Below are 25,475 nucleotides of genomic sequence, written 5' to 3' on the forward strand. Positions count from 1 at the left end.
GGCCACCTGCTCTTGTGCTTGCCTGAGGCCAGCCCTCCTCACAGCAGCATTTTGTGCTGGGAACACCTGCCATGCAGAGGGGGCTGACCCCAGCACTGACCAGCCCCACATAATAAATAACCACAGTAAAAATAGCTATCACTTAAATAGCGCTTTACATCCTCAGGATGCTGTAAAACCCCAAATGCTTAATCACAAGCAGCTCTCTCGGTGTTTAGAGTGAGCTGATATTTTTGGTCTCGGAGGAGAATGTGTTTTGTGGTGCCAAGAGCTACAGTGGGCTGTGTCAGCAGCTCCTCCGGGAGCAGGACAGGGCCACGGCAGAGGCAATTAAAGCTCAGGTGTTACACCAGCACATTGCAGCGACCCAGCCCGTGGCAGGGACTGGTTCTGAGCCAGCACCCAGCACTGAGCCTGCCTCCCCCCTGCCACTGCTCTGCGGCATCGGCAGAACTCCTGACATTTTGGGATGTGCTATATTTAACCGGGCGGACAGTTCAGCCCTGGCCAGGAACCCACCTCTGACAGTGATGGCTATTGGGAGTGGCACCGGGCTGCCCCCGCTGTGCCCGGGGCCAGCAGTGCCATTTCTGCCAGGCACAGCTCCCCCTTCCCAATTAGGGGTGCTGCTAATTTTAAACAAGCTGCTGCCACCAAGTAGGAGCACTTAAAATATCATCCAGCCAAAGTGCCTGTGGTGAGAGCCGAGGGCTGAGTGTGAAGTGGAAGCTCTGGTCCCTGATATTTCAGGGCAGGGAGAGCTGTACCCCTCTGCCTGCTGGAATGGGCAGGCTTGGGAAAGGAGGATTTCTTTGGGGCTATGTTTTCCAGAACTTGGGGAGGGAGAGGGAGGATTCTTTAATCAAAGTGAAAACTAGCTCCGATTTCGTTTTAAAACTTGTGAAAACGTTTAATTTGACCTGATGCAAAGTGTTGCATTTCATTTTGCATTTTAATTAATTTTGTGATCTTCTAATTAGACTAATTTCAAAGAAAAAAAGTGTTCCTCTCAAAACTAGAAGTCAGAAGATTTTGAAGATCATTTCTGGCTCTGAAACACTGCTTAAAAGCGTCAGAGATGCTTTCTAGAAACCCAGGTTAATTCATTTAAAGAGTTTACAAATGTCATGGGAGTTAAACCTAAGGAGTGCTTTTAAAAAGGACCCTTGTTCCTCAGAAAGTGAGTACTGCTGCCTGTGATCCTGGGATGAAAGGGGAGAGGGTCTCTTCTCAGACCTTACCTGCTCCTGAAAAAATTCAGGGCACTTGTGGGTGTAGAGGGAGCTGGAGCCCATCACTGGCCAAGGCCCTCGTGACTTTAGGAAACCCCAGCAGTGGCAAAATCTCACAGTGCCTGAGCCACAGCTCTTAAAGGAACACAGCAAAGGACCTGGGATGGAGCCTCGTGGGATATTTCCCACTGAAGAGGCTTTTGTTCCCCCATGTTGTTTAGCTGCTGCCGTGGCAGTTTGAGGATGAGTCCACCTGGAGAACCTTTGGCTCAGTAGCCAAAGGGCTGAGCCTCCACCAGCTCCAGCTTCAAGCCCTGCTGGCACTGTGAGTATCCAAGGTCATCTGACGTTGCTCAGATCTTAGTTTTGCTTTAATGCATCACTTTCCAGTCAATTAACAAAATAGAATCACGGATTTTAAAATGCATACATGTTTACAAAGTATTATAGCCAGTAAATCCCACTCTGAGGTCCCATGGGTTTCCTCGAGCCATATGGGCACACCTAAGCTCAATGCATTCCTAGAGGAAAAAAATATTTCTTTAGAGAAAAGTGTTTAAAATGTCAGTGGGTGGCTGTAGCTGCAGCATGGGCTCGGGGGACAGATGCTCAGCTGCTGCTCTGCCACTGGCCCTCATCACACCAGAGCTACCAGCACCTGTATGAAGGAGACCTGCAGACCACACTGAGCCTTAAGTGAGGAACTTGCTTGTCTGCTGACCATCACCAGGGCTTGGACACAGCAGGGCTTCTCCAAAAGAGTCCTCTGCCCTGTAGAGATAAATATGTGTCACCCTGGAATATTGTTTCCTGCTCAATGCTCTGCCAAGGCAGCTCCAGCCCCCTCAGGGTCCTCCTGAACTTGTGCTGGGTCTCATCTCCTCAGGTTCCAGGACTGGTGGCATCCACCTGCCTGATGCTGGTGCATAGTGCTCTGCCAAGGCAGCTCCAGCCCCTCAGGGTGCTCCTGAACTTGTGCTGGGTCTCATCTCCTCAGGTTCCAGGACTGGTGGCATCCACCTGCCTGATGCTGGTGGAGAAGAGGCTCACGTAGGTGCAGCCAGATGCAAAGTCCAACTCCACCACTGCCATAGCTCCTATGTAAAAACCTGCAGGTGTGGGCCAAAGGTACCGTCCTAGGGCAGAAGGACCCCTGGCTGAGGCTCATCCCGTAAGATGAAGGGAAGCTTTGGGAAACTAAAAATCCTTTGGGAAATTGGCAACACCCTCACCCCTGGTGGAAGTTGTCACAGGGCTGTTCCTTTTCCTAGAGCCCTGTTGGTGTTTCACTTCTATTACCTTCAGTTTTTAATTGGATTGCGGGTGTCCATCCAACTTTGTCCATTTCTGCCACTTGGGAAGCAGACAGTGGAGGAGCTGCCTGCTGTTATACATCACTTTTTGTACATGATATTGAAAGGACAGCGGGTACCAGATACCTCAACTGCTTTTGGGAAGTTTAGACTGCATTTTGGAAAGTGTTAGGGCTGCATTAGCAGGAGGTAATTTTATGCAGCATGACAGGGCACTCGAGTAAACTGTGACCCTCCGTGGGCACAGAGCAGGGCTTTACTGAGCGTGTGTGCCCTTGGATTGGCTCAGCGGGTGGGAATGTGTTTCCCTGTACCACTGACCTGCTCCCAGCCACCCCCTGAGCCTTTTCTCCAGTTAGTATTCCTGGGTGTATTTTCTCTGCTCGGTGATTAGAAGTCAGCACTCTGAGGCTGCAGAACAAAACGCTTTCCTTGAGGATGGCATTTGCATTTGAAAGGCACGTTGGCTGTTCCAGGGACTTCACTACTTCACTAACTTCTTCTGTGCAGTCTCCTGGCTCCGTTCTCACAGTGCTTAATTTGGGGCTCCATGCTCTGATCCCAGCGACCTGCACTTGGCTTGAAGCCAGCCTTAATTGCCCTGTCTCGGGGTGGCTGGGAGAGCCATCCAGCTCCAGCACAAATTACAGTGCTCTGAGGACAGCTGCAATTTCTGTCCTGCTGCCCCCAGTTCCTGGGAACTCTCCTGGCAATCAGCAAATGATGTGACTCACCTTCAAAGAAGCCAGACCCACTCCAGCCTAGCATGATATTTTGATTAGTAAGAGGCTGGCATAAGAGCCAAGTGGTTCCTGTGTGTGTGACAGGCTGTGAGCCTTATTCCCCCACTGCACCAGGCTCCTGCTCACTGCTGTAGCTCTGGGGAGTGAGTAAGAACCAAGCTGGGGTGCACACTTGCACCTCACCTTCCCTGCAATGGGATGAGGAGCTCCTGCTGGAGCCACGCTGGCAGGACACTCACAGCCCTAGGACTGGGCTTGGTCCCCCTGGGGCAGGTTTGGTGATGCAGGCAGAGCTTTGGTGGCAAGGCCGTGTAACCCAGCCCTGCCTAGACCTTCCTTTCTTTGCACAAAAATTCTACAGCTGGAAGTCAGGCTTTGTTTGCCCAGAAACCCAGGCAGTTTGCAGGAGAGTGACTTAGGTCCCCAGATGTGTAGGTCAGATGGGAAATTGCAAATGCTCACACCTATAAATGTATGTGCGAGCTGGGACATGCTCAGAAAAGCTCACTTTTATCAGCTCTACCTAGTTCTGGAGACGCCTGGTTAATTTATCAACCGAGAAGCTCCATCTCACTAAGAGTCTCATTTCCATATTCTTTCCAGATGGTCAAGATGCCACAGAGACAGTTTCTAAGTAAATAACTTGCTTTTTCATGCAACCCACTGCCAGCCTCCCAAGTAGCTGCCCCAGATGGCTGGAGCATCCAAGAGGTACCTGGGTCGTGAGAGAAAGTGCCGAGTCGCATGAATAATAGACACGGGGGGCTGTGGCTTTGTCCAGCAACTTCTCTGTCTGCAGCCCAGATCTGGGATGGAGAACTGCTGGGAAGTCACATTGCCCTGTCCTGTGGGTCCAGCAGAGCTGGGTGGTGCTTTGGTGGAGCTGGGATGGGGATGGCCCGTGGCTGGGCTGGGGTGCTGCAGTGCCGGCTTTGCACCGGCTGATCACAAGTCAAAACCGAAAGGTTAAAAGCATTTAATTATGCTGATGCTTTCCCAGCGGATTAAACAAGAGGATAAATAGACTACAGCGTGTTATTTTGGATTTGATGTTGTTTTTTAAACAAGGGGAGGGGGCGGGAGGCTGCGGCTCCTTGGCAGCTGTCACACGTTCCGCTTTTGATGGTGTCAGTTGTGTCTGTGAGGAGGTGTTTCTCTTGCCACTGTCAGCATTTTCCGGGGGAGGCTGAATTCATTGATACAGTCTGTTTGCTGTCCACATATTCACAGTTCATGTGTTACATTTTACATAAAGTAAACTTAGCGAGGGGGAAACCTATTCTGCAATTCTTCAAAGCTAATGCACACTAAATATATTCTGACACTGACAGGTATTTCTTATTAAATAGCTCTGAACTGCAGTACCAGGTTTTGCTTAAGTGGCATTATTCTCCCTGAGCAAAGACAGTTCATTTATTAGTCATTCTGAAAACCAAATAACAAATATTATTCTCTAAGCAAACTAAACAAACCATTTAAAAGGGGCCTGTCTGAAATGATTAAAGTACAGTGTCTGAAAAGCAGCTGACATTTTAGTGCCAAAATACCATATGGAGGCTCAAGTGCTTTATTAACATCCTTTGACCTAAGCTGCAAAATCTCCCAACACCTTTGAGCATGGCGGAGCTGCCTTCCTGCATGCAAGGGAGAGTGCAGAGGCAAATCTTCCTGCCAGCTCTTCAGATGTCATTTTGGCACATGGAAAAGCGAGGTGCAATAATTGAGGGGCTGGATGCGGGCAGGTGTCTTTTCGATTTCTGCCAGAGATACAGCGTAAAATAATTCAACAAAGCTGAAAGCTCAGGCTTTTCACTTATGCCATAAAAAATAAATATATAGTGTTTTTCTTTTTTTCTTACAGCTCTCTCTTTTTCTCCTAACTAAATATTTCCTTTCTTCTAAGCATCAGACATTATTTCTAGCTTTCAGGCGTGCAAAGTAAAAGAGCACGTGCACTGATATATATTTATTTATGGTCTACATGGAGCTGCCTTTGTGTATCCCCAGCTCTGCTCTGAAGATTTCCTTCACAAGCAGCAAAACAATTTTGTGCTGCAGGTCAGACAGAATAACTGATACCAGTGTTTACAGATCTGTGCTCACTGGAGAAGCTTATTAAGCCACAGCTGGGTAAGGAAAAGCCTGTTCATCCACACTGAGATGATAAAGCTGTGGGTAAGGGCTTACGTGGCCGCTCTGCCAGGCACCAGTGGGAAGGGCCCCAGGAGCACCAGGGAGTCGCTGGATGCCAGGAGGAGATGCTGGCCAGGAGCTGCTCGGACAACCTGTTGTAGCATCATTCAGTCAATTGTTCTCAGCCTGTTCCATCTGCAAAATGCTTGGGATCTGACCTACTTTTTTATTTTTTAAACAAATGTTTTCATTATTAATAAGAGTTTATCAGGTAGTGAGAGGAAATAAGTTTTAGCCTGAGGTCCGCTCACAAAACATCTCCTATGAGCACATCCTTGCTGGCTCTGAAGCTGGGCAGCTTGACTTGGCAAGGATCAAAACAATATAAAACTTAAGCAAAGAGTTTAATAAAAAACCTGCAGATACTGAGCTGATGTATGTTATTAACTTGCTTCTCTGGGATTAGGTAGGTCTGGGTAAATGAGGAGATGCTGGTCCAGGTTTGCTTTCTGCCGGTGTTGTCCTAGTGACAGGGGATTACTTGCCGCTGGGGATTAGCCTGATGACATGACATCGCCGGGGTAACCGTGTACATGCTGATGTCACTGAAGGCATTTGCTCAGGTCCAGAGTTTCTGGCACGGGCTGATGATTCTCCCCCCCATTAGCATCCCGGGAATGCCCAGCCGAGCAGCACATCCCCAGCACTCTGCTGTGTCCATCGGTCCTCTCCCCTCCCTGGCAGGGGCTGTGTGATCCCAGCAGTGCTCTCTCCTTGCTGACAAGAGTGCACAAACAGCATTTTCATAGCTGGCACCAGCAAGAGCTGTACAATCGTGGGAGCATTCGAAGTTCCTCTGTGGACACATGATATGGTTCAATAGGATGCTTTAAATAGCTCCTCTTTGGAGAGAGGGAGCGGGTCAGAGAGGCACAATGGCCATGGCTCTGTGTAGCCATCGCCGGGTAATGATACGAGGAGCAGATGTGGTTTGTGCTTTCAAAGGCACTTCTGCCGGCAGCCTGCGTTAGGGAAAATGAAAGCTGGGCTGTTCCTGCAGCTCATGGGGGGTGCAAGGCATCCACATGACACAGGGAATAATTGGGATCTGGGGAAAAGCAGCAGAATGAGTGCTGGAGAGCAGCCTGTGCCCTGGTCACGCTGCTGCCTTCCCACAGTGGTGCCAGGTTCCTGTGGCTGGGTTCCTCCCCACGCTGGTGCCAGGCTCCCAGGCTGGTTTCTTGTCCCACAGCCGGGTGGTGGCTGCAGGTGAAGCGATGGCTGCGCTGGCGAACGGCGCCGGAACAGCTGCAGCTGCTGCCAGTGCTGTGAGGGAACAACTTCGTTAATCTGACATCGGGAGCAAATGTTGCTAATGAGGAGCCCAGGCTTTGGTAACCATGGCAATTCATGTTCCTGAAAATGTGAAACAAAGTCAGAGAAGGGGCCAATCCTGCTCCCCTCTCCGCTCCAAAGCGCACTTTGCTTGCTGGGGATTGCCGGAGGAGCACCGGGTCCAGCGGCAGCGAGGAGCGAGGAAAGCTGGAGAGCAGGAGCAGCCTGGGGCCTCATCCACCCCTCACAGGAGGAGCCTTCCTTGCTCTCAAAATACTGCCCTCCCACTGCCCACTGGAGGCCAGGCTGAGCCCCATCCGCCTGGCACAGGGCAGAGGCTTTGGCTGCTGCCAGCACTGCTTTAACCATGACCCCAGCTGGGAAAGGCAGCAGCACTGCCAGCACGTGCTGCATGGCCACCTCTGCCAAGTGGCAATTCACTGTCTGCTCCTCACACTGTGTCTCTAGGGCCAGCTGGGTTCCCTATAAATTTTTATAGAAAATATAAAATGACATCTGGAAGCCTATGGCAGGCAGATAGATTCTCATTCTTCCTCTAAGCAGGGAAGAGCATTGCCCTTTCTTAATTTTTAACAAATCTTGTTGTCGAGCTCAGTGGAGAAAAAAACCTGGTAATTGGGTAATCCTGTCTCCTGTTCCAGCTGCAGAGCCATCACCAGCTCCACACATCTTTGGAGAATAAACACAAATTCCAGCCTGTGCAATGGCCATCTGCAGATACAGGAGCTAAATTGCAACGCACTGAGCCTAAAGCAAAGCCAGGGTTAAGCATTCCAGCCTGTGCAATGGCCACAAAGCCATCTGCAGATACAGGAGCTAAATTGCAACGCACTGAGCCTAAAGCAAAGCCAGGGTTAAGACCAAAAATATCATTTCCCAGGACAAGGCCAGTTGCAGTTCAACGAACAGATGCACCCAGGTGCATCCCTGGGTGTCAGGACATCCCACACAGGTGCCCTCAGAGGAGCCCTAAATGCAGGCTTCTCCCATTCCCCCTGGGCAGCCAGGGATTGCTGCGCTGCTGGAGAGGAGGAGCAGGCAGAGAGGAGCGTTCCGGTTGATGAGGCCTTAGGGAAATCCACTGGTGAGCGAAAATCTCTAAAGCAAGGAGGGGTTTTGCCTTAATTAAACTGCAGTGGGGCCACTGGTGCAGAAACCTGACAAAGCTTGGGGGATTATTTCAGCTCAGGAATGCGGGAGGTGCCACAGAACTGTTGGGTTGGTAGGAGGCATCTGTCCAAGGCAGCAGTGAGTGCTGGTGCCAGTGGTGGGGAGCACGTGTGCTGCTGGGGAGTGGGGACACCCAGTGAGGGAACAGGGCTGTCAGACAGGGCAGGAAAATAAAAAAAAAACCTGGCAAATAGCAAAAAAAAATAGTAAAGCAAAAAAAGCGACAACCCATGCAGGTCTGTAACCGGAGTAAAGCTTAGAAAGAAGATGGATTAGGAGCCAAAAACCCCAAAACCCCAAGGCTATGGGGCAGCCAAGGTTTCCAGTGCTGCACAGGATGAAGCACAGCTGCTGGCTCTCCTGCTGTGGCCCTGGTGCCTTCCTCAGGAGCTGTCCCAAGGGCACCAGGAGCAGGGAGGGGTTTGGATGATGCCTGTGGAGATGTGCCCCCACTGCCTGCAGGGCCAAGGTCTCCCTTCCCAAAGGATGGCCCTTGCTCTCTCAGGTTTTTCCCTTCTTACCCCATGTCCCTGCCAGCAGCACTCCTTGCTTTCTCTGCCCGCCACCCTTTCAGGATCAAGCACATGTTTCCCCATCTCTTCTGCCCCTCTAATCTCACTCATGTTTATAGGCTTCAGGAGGCCAATTCTGGTGGAACAGCTTAGTTTTTTTAAATATTCTTCTTTTTGATGAAGTTAGGGTTTGGGAAGTCCTGGAGGACAGCCTCAAAGGAAGTGTTAGGTTTATGTGCAGAACAACGCAAAAAAAAATAAATCTCATTTTACCCTGTTTGGAACAAGAATTGTCCCACTCTCCCCTTGGCTCCCCTCCCTCCTCATAACTAGGAAGAGAGAAAAAGCTCCTCTTGCTGCCAGTATGCATTTCCAGAGCATACTGGGAATGTCCAGTATTTCCAGCACACTGGAAATGTCCCTCCCACAAGCTGCTGTCTTTGCTGGTGCTTGGTGTGGCACTATAATTGCTCCTTTCTGGGTTTGGTCTTTGGGTTTTCTGGGTTTTTTTTTTGCAAATGGGTAATTACTTTTCTTTATTTTGACCTGTTACTAATTCCCACCCATCAGACTGTCCTGGATCAACCACCATCACCTCCTGCAAAGGTGGGATCTCCCACTTTGTTCTGCTGAAGAAGGAATGGAGGAGGAACAGGGGTCCAAAATGAAGAATCAAAGTGAAGCATCAAAGCAGAGGAAAAACTCAGTTAGGAGGAAGAAGGCAGGGAGGGAAGGAAAGGAGACCTGGGCTTCAGCTGCAGCTCAGTAGGGCTGTTAGAGGTGAAAGCTCCTTCCTGGGCTGGACACATCCTGTCCCATGCTTGGCCAGAAAAACAGCAAGGCTCCCAAAAAAGCATCAGCAGAGCAGCCACCCACCCTGCTCACATCTCGAGGCTTCACCCACACCTCACTCTGCTCACAGCAGTGTGTGCAGGGGCATTTCTGGCATTACCTGCAAGGGCCTGGGAGCCACAGCAGTCAGTGCTGCCTGAGGGCTTCTGCCCATCGAGGCTGGGGTCCCCTTGCTGTGAGTGTGAGCGAGTGACCTGTGCCAGGGACCATGCCCCAGCCCAGGGCAAGGCTCCTGGGGCTGCTCTAAGTGTTCATCATGTTCTTACTACCCAAGCACACATTTTGGCAAGACATTCAGCCTCCCCGTGACTCACGGAGCTGACAGCTCTCAAGTACATCCCAAGGATGAATCAAAAGCGACAGAACAGGTAGTGATTTCTGCAGTCAGCCAGAGTCTCTGTGAAGACGGTCTCAAAACTGTCTCACTGTCTTAGTGGCCAGAGGATGCCTGTCACAGCCACTTGACCCGTGGGCAGATGGTTACTGTCTGTCTAGCACTGTCTTTTGGGGCTTGATAGGCACTTCTAAAATGCAGATAGATGGCGAGCCCTCGCTGGGGGAAGGGGGCAGTGCTTGGCAGCTGAATGCCAGTGTTGGGATGTGGGGGGCAGGCTGTGGGGGAGCATGGCACGTGTCTGTTATCGGGGCCAACCTGACAGCCCCCATCTGCATTCACCCTGGGCTGGCAGGGCAAGGTCAGAAGGGTTTGCAGAGCCGGATGGGAGAGCAGAAGTGTCACGGGGCTGATGTCACCTGCCTGTGATGTCACCACTGTCTTCTTCAGAGGAGCACTTCCACTGATAGCAGAGCTTCTGCAGTCTGTCTGCCAGGCTGGCACTCGCTCTGTAGAGCGTAATTAAGGAAATATATTAATAGATTGGGAGCCAGGGCCTGGGCAATGTTCTTGTGTGACAGACAAATGCAGAGACAAAGCAGACGCTCCCTTCAGAAGTCCTGCAGGATGCTATTAGCAGGCACAAACTCGCATCCCATTAATGCCATTGCTGTTAGGCAACACCGAGTCATTTACATTTTAAACAAAGCTCCCAGACCAGGATCAGCTCCAGTCCAGGACCAGCTCCAGCCCAGGATCAGCTCCAGGAAACCTGCATGACTGTGTCTGCACCCAGGGAGCCTTGGGGTGTCCAGGAATACCCTGCAAGTGCAAACAAACATTGCAAGGGCTCAGCTTTTGTGCTGATTGCAAAGCCACCCCACAGAGGTGACACAGGACAGGAACAAGAGCATGGGGGATGCTGGCAGGGTTCATCTTTGATTTTTATGAGGATGGTGGAGTTGGTCTAAGTTGATAGTCCCTCATGGGCCATTAGTGACTTAAATGTAGCCCATGGGGTGGCCAGCAGGAAAAGACTCTGCCAGCTGCATTTGCAGGGACAACTCCTGCACGTCTGCATCACTTAAAGGAGAACATGTTGCCCATCTCCACTGAAACAGCTCTGAGCCCTGAAACTGCCAGTTTCCAATCCCTGGCCTTACATGATGGTCTTAACAAACTATGGCATAAATATGCCAGGCAAGGGAAGGCAGCTTTCACAAAGGATTGGGGATGTCATAACACAGGGGATGTTTTTTTCATTGAAAGGGAGATCTATTCATTTGAATGGACAGTGCTGCAGAAACAAACTGTTCAGAGGTGTTGGGAGGGGAGGAGAGGGGCACTGCAGCCAAAAACCAAGGGGCTAATTGTGTAGAGCTGGTGAGGAGATGCCTTGGTCTGAGCCACCAGTGTGCTAATGGGGAGGTTGCTTAGCTACAGTGGCAATGGTACCTCAGCAGCCCCAGGTAGGGGAGGGAGAGCCCAGCGTAAACAGCCAGGAGGAAGAAGGGTCATTAAACTGCTCCCTAAAGACCCCTAACTAGTGCTGGCTGGAGGAAATAAATAAGGAGGAAAAGTTGGTCTGAGTGCCAGGGAGGAAGCCAAGCTGTTCAGGAGATGGCTGTCTGCTGCCTGAAACCACCTCTTGTCACTAATTTCAGCTGGAGACTTTTCCGTAGCATGGTCTAGCATTCCTGGCTTTTTTGTCTGCCTTCCACTTTCCCATTAATTCCTTCTCTTTGGAGGTGAGGGCTGAGAGCTGTGGTGCAGGGGGCCGAGGTGCAGCCGGGGCAGCAGAAGGGCGCCCGGGGATGGGAGCACACACGGGCTGCCCCTTCACGTGTGCCTCAGGCCTCGCAGGAAGAGCAGCCAGGTGGCTTTGTGTGACCTTTCCTCTGTGGGCAAACATCACCCAAGCTGACCTGAGCCTGCAGCCTGTGCTACACGTTCACAGAACATCACCAGCCTGTGTCCTGGTCCTGCCCGGCCGGGACGGTGGGCAGGGGGGGAAAATCACAGTGAGTGGCACTGACAGCACCGGCTCTAAACAACAGTTAGGAGGAGAATTATTTTAATGAATACATTTCCTTTCAATTGTATGCGAATAGTGAGATCCCATTAGAACGGGGAAGCAATTAAAGCTAATAAAGATGAACACGCAGCACTGGGCGCATGTGGAATAACAAACAGCCAACAAAGGATTCAGGAGAGAGCTGACTCTAATCCAAATAAATGAGCGGCGATGAAAGGGAAAGCAGCTCGGCTCTCCTGCCGTGAGACACACGCTTCCTCCCCGCCGGCTCCCTGCCCGGCTTCACCTCAGAGGCAGGGAAAGCCATCCTCGGGATCGGGATCGGGATCAGGCGTGGAGGCAGCTGTCAGTGGGATGGTCCCTGCCGTGCCACGCTGCTTGCCATGGGGCTGGAGGGGGGGCCTTGCCCCCTGGATGTTGCTCCCATCCTGCTGGATTTTGCATGAAGGTGGCAAGTGGCCCCAGCTGGCCAAGAGGGCCCAGCAGCATTTGGTGAGAGAAGGGGCTGGACTGGGAGGGTGCAGGAGCACATAAAGTTGTGCCATTCCCTGCCTTGTATTTGATCATTGGTAGTGAGTGTCCACCAAAATTAACAGCCCTGAAGACAACAGGCTCGTGATGAGCCCAAAACTATCAGTGCTATGGTGAGGTGGAGCATGGAGGAAATAATAGCCTCTTACAATGGTGTATTTACACAGCAGGCTCACAGGAAAATTGGGTAAACTGATAATTACCCAAGGATATTATTGGCTTTGGCAGAGTTAATAATAATTAGTACTTCTCCTTTTCCAGGCTACTTACAGGAGAGACCTTTTATAATCCACAGAATACAAAGGACCCAAACCACCAAAAACTGCTTCCACGTGTGGCTTTGGAAAAAAAAAAACACACCGACTATTTCAGCTGGCAGGCTCCAAGGGTGAAAATCACACAAAAGACACTGGGGAGCCAGACTGAGAAATAATAATAACACTAGTAATAATAACAACAGTAACAATAATAATAATAATAAACTATTTTCTGTATTTGAAGAAAACCTTGTGTCAGGACTGCATTTTCCCCAGTCTATCTCATGCAGCCAAGCCAGCGATAAACCCAGAGCTGACACTTGACAGATTCGTGGGATGCTGGAAGCTGCCCTGCTGTTCCTCTCCCAGCGCTGGCAGCTCCTGGTTTGCTTTCTAGCTGTTGCTTTCCGTGGCAGCTCAGCACTTGCTCTTTCCAGAAAGCAGATATTATCCGTCACATCTCCTGCTTGCAGACTCTCCCCAGTGCCCGTGAGACAGCAGCTCTGCACCGCGAAGCGCCTGGGGCTGCAGTGCCGTGGCCAAGGATGCTGCCACTGCTCCCTTCCTGCACCCAGCCTGCTCAGCAGCACTGAGGGGACACTGCCCTCCCTCCTGCCCCAGCCTGCTCTGCTGCTGCCCCCAGGAGCAGCCTTCTCTGGGTCAGTTTGGGTTAAAAGGGTGAATTTGTTTTGAGACCGGCTGGAAGAGGAGCGTGTGTGTGCCCCACCAGCCCATGGCTCCTGGCTTGCTGCTGCCCGGGGTGGGGAGGTGTGGGGTGAGAGGGATCAGCCGGGTGATGAGTACTCAAAATCGATGTGTGTGATCAGCCGTGTGAGCACACCTCCCAAGCCCAGTGCTGGCAGGGATGGTGAAGGAGCGCTCCCGATTTCGGCACGCCAGCCTCCATCCTGCTCAGCCGCCAGAGCAATCACCTCCCCTGGGTTTTGGCTGAGCCCAAACCCCAGCAGCTCTTAAGACATCCCTGAGGCATAGCTTTGCCTGTCACTCCAGCAGCTCCACCTCTCATTGCCACTTTTGCCTCCCCGCATTGCTCCCAGCCCTGCCCTGCCCAGCTGCAGTGCCCTCGCAGGGACCCTCTGTGCCACTGCCCTGCTGCCCTCTGCCCTGCCTGTGACAGCCACATCCCTGGCACGTAGGATCTTGGCTTGTGGGCAGCCTTCAAATGCTCAGAAATCACCAGCGAAATCCCCCCCTGCCCTAAGCTGGCCCATAAATCACGGCATTATAAAAATAAAACTGTTTTGTGCGTGCATGCACATTTCAGGTTGCCTTTTAAACCTGAACTTGTTTCTCACACGTTGGCAGAAGAACAGAGGGGAGCTGGAGTCAAAAGGCAAGCTTGAAAAATAAACGCATACTTCTCTCTTGCTGCTTGTGAAGGGCTCCCAGAGGAAAACAGAGAAAAACAGGGCAGGAAGAGGCCCCGGAGGGGTCAGTGTGCCCATTCCCTGAAGCAGGGTGAACTCTTCCCCACAGGCATCAGGCTGGTTTGTGCCCAGCGACTGGGGTGGTGGGAGTGCCAGCTTAGTGCCCATAATCCCTCATTTCCACTGCCCTCCCAATTTTTCCCTTTCTCCCTTTTCCACCCAGTTTTCCCTGCTTTCTTGTGGTCCCATGTCCACCCCCCATGTGTGTCCCCTGTCCCTGCAGGGCTGCAGCACTGCTCTGGTGGCACGCCCTGCCCCGGCCATGCCACGTGTGCTCTGCTCCTGCGTGAGCCACCCAAGGAAGAGACTGAAAACTGTGCTGTCTTAAGCCACAGTTTAACATAATTAGACATCCTGGCTTGAGGGCAGTAATTACTTTTATAATCCTTAAACATATCTTAAAAAAAAAGTAATTGCCTCCCAATTCAATACCTTTCAAAAAATCCTTTTAAACAGCGCTGCCTCCTTCAAACACAACTCAGTCAACAGTAATTACAATAAATGATTCTGAGTTCTAAAAAACATATAGGAATTAATCTATATGTGCAAACTGCTAAGCAGTTGTGTTTACCCTTCCCTCCTGCCAGCTGGGTGCTTCCCAGCTCCCTGGCTGCAGCCCTGCCCTCCTTGGGCTCCCATCCTTGGGATCCAGCAAAGCCTCTGCCTGCCCTCACCAGTGCCAGATCTGCACAAAGCTCACCCCGTCGGGTTTGGGCTGGACACAGCAGCAGCCAGCTGTACCTGGCACTTTGCAGCCTTGCTGCATTTCAGAGCCAAGCCATGGGCAGGCATCACCAAAATTACCAACTTTCTAGGCATAACTTTGCTCTAACCTGTGAGGCAAAGGTGGCACGAGTGCTGGCCAATGGATTTGATCTTCAGCTGGGAAAAATAAGGCATAATTCTGCTCAAGTCAAAGGCGAGATCATGATTCACAGCAGCTGAGAATCTGGCCAACAGTGTCAGCAGCACGACAATAACGTAATGTTTTCATTATGCATTGTTTTTTTCCAAATACTTAAAAAATTATCTAGGAATTACTCACACATCCAGTAATAGTTACCAGTCTTGGGTGTTTAGGCGAAGGTTTCTTGAGACAGGGATGGGATTGAAACAGCTTTAGCTATCGCCTCTCATGCTCTGTGCACTCCTCCTATCACTTCTGCTCTCCTCCTCCTCTGTGTACACAGTCCAGTAACCTCTTCCTGACAATCTCCAGATCCACAAAATTGCTCAGTTGGAATTTTGCAGTAAATAGAAAATTGCTTTGCTCCTTTCTCTCAGGACAGCACAGAAAATGAATCCAAATGAAAAAGCAAGTAGTGTGTATCTGGTAGACATAAACAGCACAAGAAAGGCAATTCTGTTTTCCAGCCCTGCTGCAGAGCAAATGACCTTGGAAATAATAAAAAGCCTGGGGCCTGAGCCTGCTGCAGAGCAGCATGAGCCTTTATTTGGGGAAAGGCTGGAAAGGAAAACCTGGAGGAATGGATATGTCGATGTGCAAGTCTCTACCAGCTGAAATGTCTTTGCATGTGTCCACAGCTCGCAGCAGGAGGAGGACAGAGCTCATTAGTCCTTTCAGCCTCACCTGGTGCTCCTGGGATGCTTTGCCCAAACCTTCTCCCTCTCCTCTGCCAGCTGCCCGCAGCGTGCCTTTCCCAGTTTGGAATGCCTTTCCCTGGTTGGGGTGGTGGGATGATGGCACGTGGCCAGGGGTGAGCAGCCCTCCCAACACCATATTCAGTCATTCCCTGCAAACATTTGTAAATGATGAAAGCCTGGCGAGGAGATCAGGGTAATTCATGGCTGTGGGAGGAAGGATGGGATACATTTATAATTCTAATTACACATCAAACCAGTGCACCAAAACATGACCAAGGAGGAGGCATCTGTTGGGCCTCAGTGGCATCACCCACATCCACCTGTGGCACTCAGCAGCGAGAGCTCCCTGAGTGCTCATGGAGAGGTCAGGAGAGAACTGAGGAGTGAGAATGAGGGGATGGACCTGGAGTAGTTTGTGTCAGAGGGAAAAGCTGCTTTTGCTTGTGGGGCTGCCAAGGGGATGGTACTGTTCAGGGCACACCCCAGCCTGGCTCCATGCTGGATCCAGGTCACTGTGTGCTGTGAGCCGTGTGCTTTCTGATTCCCACATTTCTTCAGAAAGAGGGAAATAAATAAATAAATAAATTCTTTTTTAAAGTCCACGGAGGCAGCCAGCAGAAAATATGTGCTTAAAAAAAATAGGTTCCTGGATAAGAGCAAAAGGGCAGCGTGTGCAGCTCTGCTTGGCACGGTTCGCTTGGTTCTGGGGACGCCGTGTCTGCCTGCACTGGAGCAGATCAGCATCTCTACAGGGACAGCACGGGGGTCCCAGCACAGCTTCACCCCCTGCAACTCCCCCAGCGCTGCTTTGCCCACCCATTTATCCAGTACAGAGGACTGAAACCAATTTGTAATTCCAAGAAAGGCCTTTGAACTGTAATAATCCCAATATTTTCTCTGTTACTGCTGCTTTTTTAGCCCCAGCTGCTCTCAGGCAGAGCAGGGTGTTGGATCTGCAGTGCTGAAGCCAAATGGAGGCCGGGCTGCTGGGACAGTTGAACGAGTGCAGCTTGCCTGGCTGTGAGCAAACGACAGGCTTAGGTTTCACTGAGGATGGAAGGGGCAAAGCAGTTACCCACAGGGTCTGGAGGGCTGAGAAATGCCCCATGACCCATGCGTGTATCTCCCGGAGTGGTGGCTCCCTAAATCTCAGAGCTTGTTAACTCAGATGCATTTTTATTTTGTAGCAAACTGTTTAATCTGAGCTTCAGAGGTGCAGCTTGCCCCCGCAGAAAGCAGTGAAACGACCAGGGGGGGAAAGGGAGAAGTAAATCCCACCTGTTTCCTGTTTTTATTTCCCCCACCCCCATCTTTCTGTATTTTCTTAGTGTTCCCTGGTTGTTTGGGAGCTCCTGCAACTTGTCCAGAAATACCTCTGCTAGCTCAGTGGCATTTTGGAGCCCAGGAATTTAAGGAGGGCTTAGAAATTCCTAACACAACTTTCAACTGACTAAATGTGGGTGAAGGCAGCTCGCTGCTTTTTCAATCAGCATTTCCCTTTCGTGTCTCCCTTCCCCTCTCCTGACCTGTCCCTTGTCCCCCTCATGCCCAGGAGCTGTGGTACCCAGCTTGTCTCCTCCTGCCCCGTGTCCATTTGGTGCACATGTGTGGTGGTGGCAGTGAGATCCAAACATTCCCTCAGACAAATCCTATGAGCTGCTCTGCAGACTTCTGTATCTCTGACGGGGTTTGGGGGACAAAATTCCACTGTATTGCACTGTAGTGGAGAAATCCCTGAATGTGGAACTGGTCTGAAGACATCAGCTGGGAGATACAAGTTTCATCTGATATTCCCAGCATTGCTGGGATGGTGCTTTGCTATCCATCATGTCTTGAGAGCAGCACTCAGTTTGGGACAGGAATTTCCTAAGCTCTGCACGTCTCAGTCAGAAGCAGCCAAATTTCCCCGTTAGAAAGATTCCCTAAGAAAACAGCCAGGATGGAAAACCACCCCGTGAAAGCATGGATCACCTTCCCTGCACCAGCCATCTCTACCTCCACTGCCAGGGTTAGCAACGCTGCCAGAAAAATGTTTGTGAGATGCTGCCCCGCTGCCTAGAAACCCTTATACATCTCCGATATGATCTGCACCACTCGCCTCACAATGCACCAATATATTTTAACTACAACCCGAAATGTTGCAAAAGAACCTTTTGAGTAAGTCTCTTTGGTGCAATACAGATACGTCAAGGCTGATTGTTATTGTACATGTCAGGGCTGTTGAAGTGCAGGATAAAGAAGGCCATTGTGCTCCCACGGAGGGGACAGCTCGGATGATTAATGACTGCTCCCTCAATTCTCCGAAGAAGAGATGGAAGTCGGATAAGGCCTCCGCTGGCGGTAGGGGCAGAGCACCAGAAGACATACCCAGAGTGAAAGAAAGATGCCGGGGCTCCGCATGGAGGGGCAGGATCAATAGGCAGCAGCCTGCCGGAGCGCCGGCAGCGCGCGGCTTGCAGCGGGAGCGGGGAGCTGCTGCCTAACACTGGGGCTTGTGTTTGCTGCTCTCACCTCCTTTCTTAATCCAGGCTTTTTTCTCACTGCTTTTCTGCCTCTGAAAGTGGCTCTTGGGAAGGCAGATTGCTGCCCATTGAGTAAGGCAAATGGCAAAAATCAGGGAAATTGCAAATTGATCTTTGCCGAACACACACGGTGACTTTGTTACCCGCTTTTTGAGCCTCGGCGCAAATACCTCCCGGGCTAATTCTAAGGTGTGCCAAAGTAAATTACATTTAGTTTGCCTTAAATAAACAATGACTCTTCCAGGAAAGGTTTGTCTCTTCTGGGCACTTGCATCATTTATCATTGCTCCACTGTTTTGAGTTGGCTGCCCTTTTAGGGTGAGATGTCTCTTGGTTTTAGTGTGTGCACAACCATAGAGAGGACAAGGTCTTACCCTAAGAAAAATGTACTGAGAAGATGTCATTAAAGCTAATGAGAGTCCAGGCAGCTGCAGCTCATTAGAGAGTGCCTGGGGCCAATTGTAACTGAGACCTTTAAATATACATCATAGTCAAATAAACAACATCATATTCGATCTGCAAAGTCTCTATCAGTTCCTGCCCAGTCCTTATCACCAGCCCTACATTTTGCTGAGAAAATGTTCCCTGTTCAATAACAAGCCCAGAAGCAAGTGAGACCATCACACTTAGGAGTGATGTGCTGAGGAATGGGCACAGAGGAGGGGGGGGTCCCTTTTCCTGAAATCTAAATTTGAAATTAATTTATTGCAAGTGTAGAAGACACTAAGGGTTCAAGCTCTCCACCCTGCCCGTAGGACAACATGGAAAACAGGTCGAAGAAACTGCAAGATGCTGAAGACCAGCACATTTTAAACAGTGAGTGGGCAATTAGTTTTTCTCTGGTTCCTTTCTCTGGCTTCAGGACATGACTTTACCGTAAAAGAAAATGAGAGGTTTCTGACACTACTTTACATTTGTTGTCCTTACGAAGCATTTAGTGAGGAATTACAGATTTACAAGCGTGGGGATTTCCTTCTCAATCAGCAGAGCTCCCAGAGGGGCTTCCCATCACCCCCCTTCCCCCGCGGGCAGGAGCCCCCGGGCTGCACCATGGGCAGCCTGTGGCTTCCTCCTGTCCTCGCCCCACGTGTGATTATTAAGTTCTTATCGCAATAAGGAGTCACTGACACTGGGCTGCTTTCCAGGGAATGCTGCTCCCTTAATAGGCCATTATATCTCGGTAATAAGGGCTAAACTCTTCTGGGGGTATTTAATCATGAATTAAGTAAAATAACACCACCGATCCTGCCTTTCTCCCAGCCCTCACTAAGGGGGGTGATGCTGTCCATGGATCCTGTCCAGTGCTGCCTCTGGGGCTGATGCAGGGTGTGCACAGCACTGCCAGAGGGGTGCAATGCCCCTCACGCTGTCAGGGCCGTGTCTGGGTGCCCATAAACAACGCAGATAATAAAACAAATTGGGACAGGCTGTGGCTGGGTTCATTGACTCCACGGCCTAGCTCCCACATGAGGTCTCTGCACCCTCATTTGACAAGGGGCGTCTCCAGATCCTGTCGTGCCGGGGCCTGGGAACTTGGTGGCTCTCACTGTGGGTATCTGCCTGCTTTAGGGCACAGTGTCACGGGCAGGATCATCCCTGTGACAGAGCTGGGAAGGCAGCACAGACACCCACCTTGGTGGGAGCTGTTATGAATCCCACCTTCTGTAGCTACAGCATGGAGTGGGTGCTGTCCTGGCTGGATCAAACCCAGAGTCCCAGGTGTTGCCTGGCTGTTGGCCACAGATTGTCCAGAGAGGCTGAAGCCAAGCAGCATGAACCATATCACTTCCAGGGTATCCACATCCCACAGCATCCCCGATGGGGCCATGCTCACCCTGCCACCCTGTCACACTGTCCCATGCCACCCTGAGTCATGTTTAGCAGAGTCACGTTAACAGAGCTGTGCTAACAATTTCCCACTCCCTGGCACAGTTTTGTTCATCACTGTGGACGTGACCATAGTGACCTGCAAGAGCTGAGCTGAGCCTGGGGTTGTCACTGCTTGTCTGGGGCTGCTGTACCTTCTGCATTTGTGGGAATCAAACCATGGGCCCATCTCTGCCCCATCAAGAGAGCTCTGGAGCCTGGGATGGGGGAACCTCCCACCATGGAGGCTTGCAATGTATTCTCCTACCATGGCTTGCAAGGTTGTCTCATAGCACAGAGGTCTGAGAGGTGGCTTCCCACCATGGGAGCTTGCAGGTGAGCTCTCACCTTCATCCCCTTGATGACACTGAAAAACAGGATTAGGCCACCAAGTGAGGGAGGGATGTGAATGACAGCCCAGGGAAGGAGGATCTCCAGCACCAGCACTGCCAGGGAAGGAGCATAGTGGGATGGAGCCAGGGCAGAGCAGCCCTATCCTGCCCAGAAAAAGGAGCAGCTCCCTGCTTGCTGTCCCCACAGGACCTGGTTTGCCACTGGGTCACCCTGATCCCATAGGGACCTCGTCCAGATGAAGCCCCTGCAGCACCCAGCCTCACGCAGCGCAACAGGCATCAGCAGAGCCAGGGAGCCAGGCAGGACACCCTCCTGCTGCCCTGCCCTGGGGCAACAGAGCTGCCAGTGCTCCTGCAGCTGTGCCAGATCAGGCACACCTCTGTCCCCTGGCAGCAGGGACACTGAGGGTGCTTCTGCTGGTGTCCTGTTGTGTTCCAGCCCTCCTCAGAGGCACGGCTCTGCTGGCCTGGCAAAGCCCTGCAGACACACGGCTGCCTTGAAATGGGGGACACAGCACTTGAGCTTCACTTGGCTTCAAAGCCAGCCTGGTAACAGCGGTGCAAACCTTCCACAGACACCCCCAGCACCTCCCCACACCAGGTATATTGATTTAATTTGCACCTGTGCATTTCTTGGCACAGCCCAACCTGCAGCAAGCCAGGAGTAAATTCAGTTAGGAGATTTCTGGCACAAAGCTGCCCCAGCTGAGCTAAGCCAGCATGAAACAACAGGAGTTCAGAGGCTTCAGACTTATGTGCAGCCCAAGCTTGGGCTGTAGCTACAGCCCTGCCCTGAGATGGCAGGAGAGAACAGGAGGTGTTTGGGGTGAAGGGTTTTGCTGTGGGTACTTTATGTCACCTCAGAGCAGCTCTTTGCTGATCCTGAGTGCCCAAGGAGGAGGCTCTGGATTATACCTGGCTGCCCCTATCCTCCCTGCTCTACCAGCACTCTCATGTCACTGAGGGGCTCCCCCTTCTCCCCTCCCCAGGCCCTGAAGCATTCTGGAGCATGCCCTGGAGCCATCCCACTGCCGACCTCTGCTCAGGCAATGGGGACCTATGAGCAGGATGTTGATGCTCATACTTGAGGTTTTTTGCTCAGTTCCTTTCTAATCCGAATTTTCAATTGCTCATAACTTATGTCATTTGGGCTGGAATTTTCCAGACGTGATCTCCCCTACAAAGGTGGCTCTTTCCTTTTCCTTTTATTTTCTTTTTTCTTTTTTTTTAACCAAGGAAAAGCATTCAGCCAAATGGTCTGGCCATGTCCATTTTCTTCTTTTTTTTGTTTTTTTTTTTTTTTAGTAAACACAGACTTTTCTCATTATATATTAAAATTATAGTTAGAGAGTCACCTTTCCTGCTGCAGTGTCAGTGGGGAGCAGGCCTCTGGCCGACCGCCGGGGAGCTGGCGTGCGGAGGGGGATCCTGCTGTCCAACCCAGCTCAGTTTTCCTCAGCTCACCCAAACACTGACCCTCCCCAGAGCCCTTCAGGTGCCCCGGGAAACCTGAATTACGACCCTTGAAGAAGACGTTTTGCCCAAGAGCAGAGCAATACGTGTTCCTGCTCTAGTGTTTGTTTTCCTCCAGCGAGCTGGAGGCAGGTCGGGTGGGGGCCAGGCTGCTCTCAGCAGAGCCTTGTGTGGGTCCAAGTTCAAAACCCCTTTTCCTTCCAGACTTTCCAAAAGCACCGATTTCCAAGTAGGGCTGGAAAATATACATTTGCAGGTATTTCTGATATATTTACGCTGTTGCTCCCTGTCATCTCTCTGTTGTGAGGGTCTGGGGGATGGTCCCACCCCTGAAGGATGACATCCCACTGGGCTCAGGATGGCCAGCAGCAGGATCAGGCAGCGCACACATCCGACGCCGTGGCAGTTTTGCTGTTCCTCCCTTCCTTGTGGTAGCAAAGGGGTTAAAGCCGACAGGGTGAATCCCAGGGGGCTGCTGGGGGGCCGTGGCTGTGCAGAGCGGGGCGGAAGCCGCTCCCCCCTCTCTGCTGCTGCTCGCCATGATGTCACCTCCCTGCTGTCCCCAAGGAAGCGTTAAAGGAGCCCGAGCGCGGATGGGGCGGCGGGGCCAGGCCGTGCAGGTGGGCAGCACCTGGCAGGGGGTGCCCATGGCTGCAGCTGGCAGAGGAGCCCAGCCACAGCACAGCCCCTCCGGGGCTACGTGCCACCTCCTGGCTGCTGACATGCCTTGGAGAAGCCGGGGCTGAGAGGAGTCGCTCCGCTCCCCATGTCCCTTCTGACGCCTGATGGGAATCTGGAGCAGGCAAAGGCTGGAGAAAAGTCCCCATTACATTTCCCAGGGATTAAGAGGTCAGCTGACAGTGCAGGGATCATCCAGGCTCTCTTTGGGGCGAGGCTGACCACAGAGCATCCCTGCTGTGCCTCCTCCATCCCCATCAGGCAGATGCAAGTCCAGCTTGCACCCTCATGCACGAGAAATCCCTTTCTGCAGCCCTTCTCCTCTGCAGAGAAGAAAGGCGTGCAAAGGAGGCTCCTATGTTTCTCCAATTAATGTAATTAAGAGAATTAAACTTTTGGAGAGAGTGAGTTTTTCATTTTCTTTTTATTTGATTAGGGAAATTCCCAGCGCACACTCTGTGCAAATGAAACCCAGGCTCCTTTCCGTTGTTCGGCAGCCCCGGGAGAACACGTTACCTTTCAATCTCGCACTCTAATGTGTTTAGAGTTAAAATCCCCCCGCCCCAGGCGAGCAAAGGAAGGATCCCAGAGCCTTGATTAAAGCACGGCTTCCTGAGCAAGGATGTGCATGTGGAGCTGCTGGGCTTGCAGTGTGCCCTGCCCAGCCAGATGAGCCCATGAGCACCAAGAGATGCCACGACGTTCCAGTTTTCTGGTGGTAAGTCCAGGGTTGTGCAATAAAAGCCAGGGAAAAGCAAGGCAGCCGTGGGATGGGGTGGCTGGTCCCCACATTTCATTAGAGGCCTGTCCTGGCCAGCTTGCCCACGTGAATTCCAGTACCATGGCCCCATCAGGTGCTTTAGCACATAATACTGAAAAGCAATTATTTTTGGCAGCTTGAATATTAAAACCTCTTCTCCAGAAGACTGTATTTAGCTATCAAGGTTACTGAAAAATAAAACATGAGTAAAAGTCTTTGTACAATCCTGCCATGAGGCCTCGGGTACTTATATTATCCCACAAGCGCTCCAAAATTACAAGCCAGTTCCCCAAAATGAAATAGGCTTAAAAATCAATAAGAATAAAAAAATACATTATGACTTTTAATTTTTCTTCAGCTTTCTGAGCATTTTGGGCACACAGGGGACATGTTAGACATTAATGAAAGCTGCTTTTCTCATCTAAACACAATTTCAGGTGGTCGTAACTTTGAAAACCATGGAGACATCACTGGGTCTGCGGCAGGTACAGACCTGGACAGGGAAGAGAAATCAAAAAACTGGGGCAAAATGGCTCCTTTAGCACCACTGGGGCTTCCCACAGTTTCTTGTAGCAGGAAGTGTGCCTACAAAGAGCCAAACCTGCTCTTTTTTCGTTTTTTCTCCCCTAACAAAAATCTGCTGACCCAAAGTCTGGCTTTCTGGTTCCTCCCGTTGAGCGTAGTGGGTTGGAGATGGAGCTCCAGGAGCGCCGTCTGGGGTGGGAGGAAACCACAGGCACAGGGCCGTGGTGGCCGCGCCGACGTGAGCACAGGTGGCCCAAGAGCGGGCTGGAGGTGAGGCTTGGATTTCCCAGCGTCTGGCTCCTCTCCAGTACAAACGTTAGAGATCCGTGGCAGAAGATGAACGGGGTTATCTGGATTTAGCAGGAGGCGTTGCCTTCCTTTTCGCCTCCAAGGGAGGAGTGGGAACGGCTCCCTGCGGCCAGGAGGAAAACTTGAAGCTTTAAAGCCCATCAGGTTTCTGGGCTCACAACGAGCTCTTCTGATTATATCTTTTTTTTTTTTTTTTTTTTTTGATTAGGTGAAATATTTTTCTCTGTTAATCTCTAATTCCTCCAGATTTCCCAAAGGTCATCCAGAGGAGAGAAGCTGGAGAGGGGAGGAGGGAAAGGTTGGGCACTGTCATGTTGGGAAAATGGCACAGGAGAAAATTCATGGATGCTTTTCCAGATCCTCAGCTCTGTAAATAATCATAAGGGCAGTGACTTGCTTTTGACAATCCACAGGTGTCCTCAACACGTGATTTTGGAGAAGAAAAGCACCCACAGCCATCACCCAGGGACCAGCTGCCCATCACCACAGCGCTGGCAAACGTCCACTTTGGGAGGATAAGGAGCATTTCTGGCTGCAGCAGCAGCATAAAACACCACAAACTGCTGCTTGCAGGCTTCTCCCATCGCTGCTCGCAGCATCTGTGGAAGGGAAAACTTCCCAGCGTAACATCCACAACCTCTTAAGTAAATAGTCTTTAATGTTGCACTAAAGGGTTGTAGCCTTAATATGTAAAATCTGTTTCGCTTTTTTAATTCTTGGATCGTGCTGTGGAAAGTCCTCCAGAAGTTGCCTGTTGGCTTTTTTTCCCCTGGCTTTGGTCTCGGAGGAGCTGCGGGCAGGAACGCCTCCCGCAGAGCCCGGGGCCAGCGGGAGATGCCCTGAAGGTGGCAGCAGGGCCATGGGGCTGCGACAGCCGGGGACAGCCCGCTCCAGCAACGCTGCTGGGAGCAGCTATTTTCGCTTTCCAGAGGAAAGGAAACCAAAAAAAAAAAAAAAAAAAAAAAAAAAAAAAGAGAGAGAGAAAAGAAAATAAAAGGGTGGGGAGCCCTTTTGTAAGAAATGCCGGAGCGCTGCTCTCTGCAGCTGCAACTTTCTGCCACATCAGGGTGGAGCGAATCACACCCGCTCGCTGCGATCCGCCGGGATGCTAAAGGCTCCTCAGACCCTCACAGCTGGGTCCTGCTCGCTGAGTGGCAGCTGGGCTTTTTAACGAGGCACCAAGGGTGGGGTGGGCTTCCCCCACGGCTCGGGGTGCTGCCGGCTTCAGGCTGAGGGAGTTATTTTAGGGTTTCTTCATTTCCTTGTGCTTGTAGCCCTTGGAATGCAGGCTCATCGCTGCTCTGTGGCTGCTCCACTGATGGCATGAATGGAAGTGTGAGATGGAGCCAGTACCCATTTGGCTCCTGATGGGGCTGTGTCTGTTCTGGTGCTGACTGGGTCTGCTGGGCGCTGGGAAATACAAAAATAAAAGAAAAAGCAATCTTTCCCCTGAGTTCTCCCAGTCTGG

The 25,475-nt window shown here is 51.3% G+C and overlaps 1 long non-coding RNA gene across 1 annotated transcript; it reads left to right on the forward strand.

Annotated features, from left to right (window-relative positions):
- Positions 1–18,669: 18,669 nt before the first annotated feature.
- On the forward strand, positions 18,670–24,686 carry LOC120504430. The gene is made up of 3 exons (XR_005628016.1): positions 18,670–18,859; positions 22,850–23,131; positions 24,421–24,686. It is a non-coding gene; the product is annotated as an uncharacterized LOC120504430 (long non-coding RNA).
- The last annotated feature ends 789 nt before the right edge of the window (positions 24,687–25,475 follow it).

Source organism: Passer montanus, unplaced genomic scaffold (assembly GCF_014805655.1).
Source record: "Passer montanus isolate IOZ18808 unplaced genomic scaffold, ASM1480565v1 scaffold29, whole genome shotgun sequence".
Classification (NCBI taxonomy): domain Eukaryota; kingdom Metazoa; phylum Chordata; class Aves; order Passeriformes; family Passeridae; genus Passer; species Passer montanus.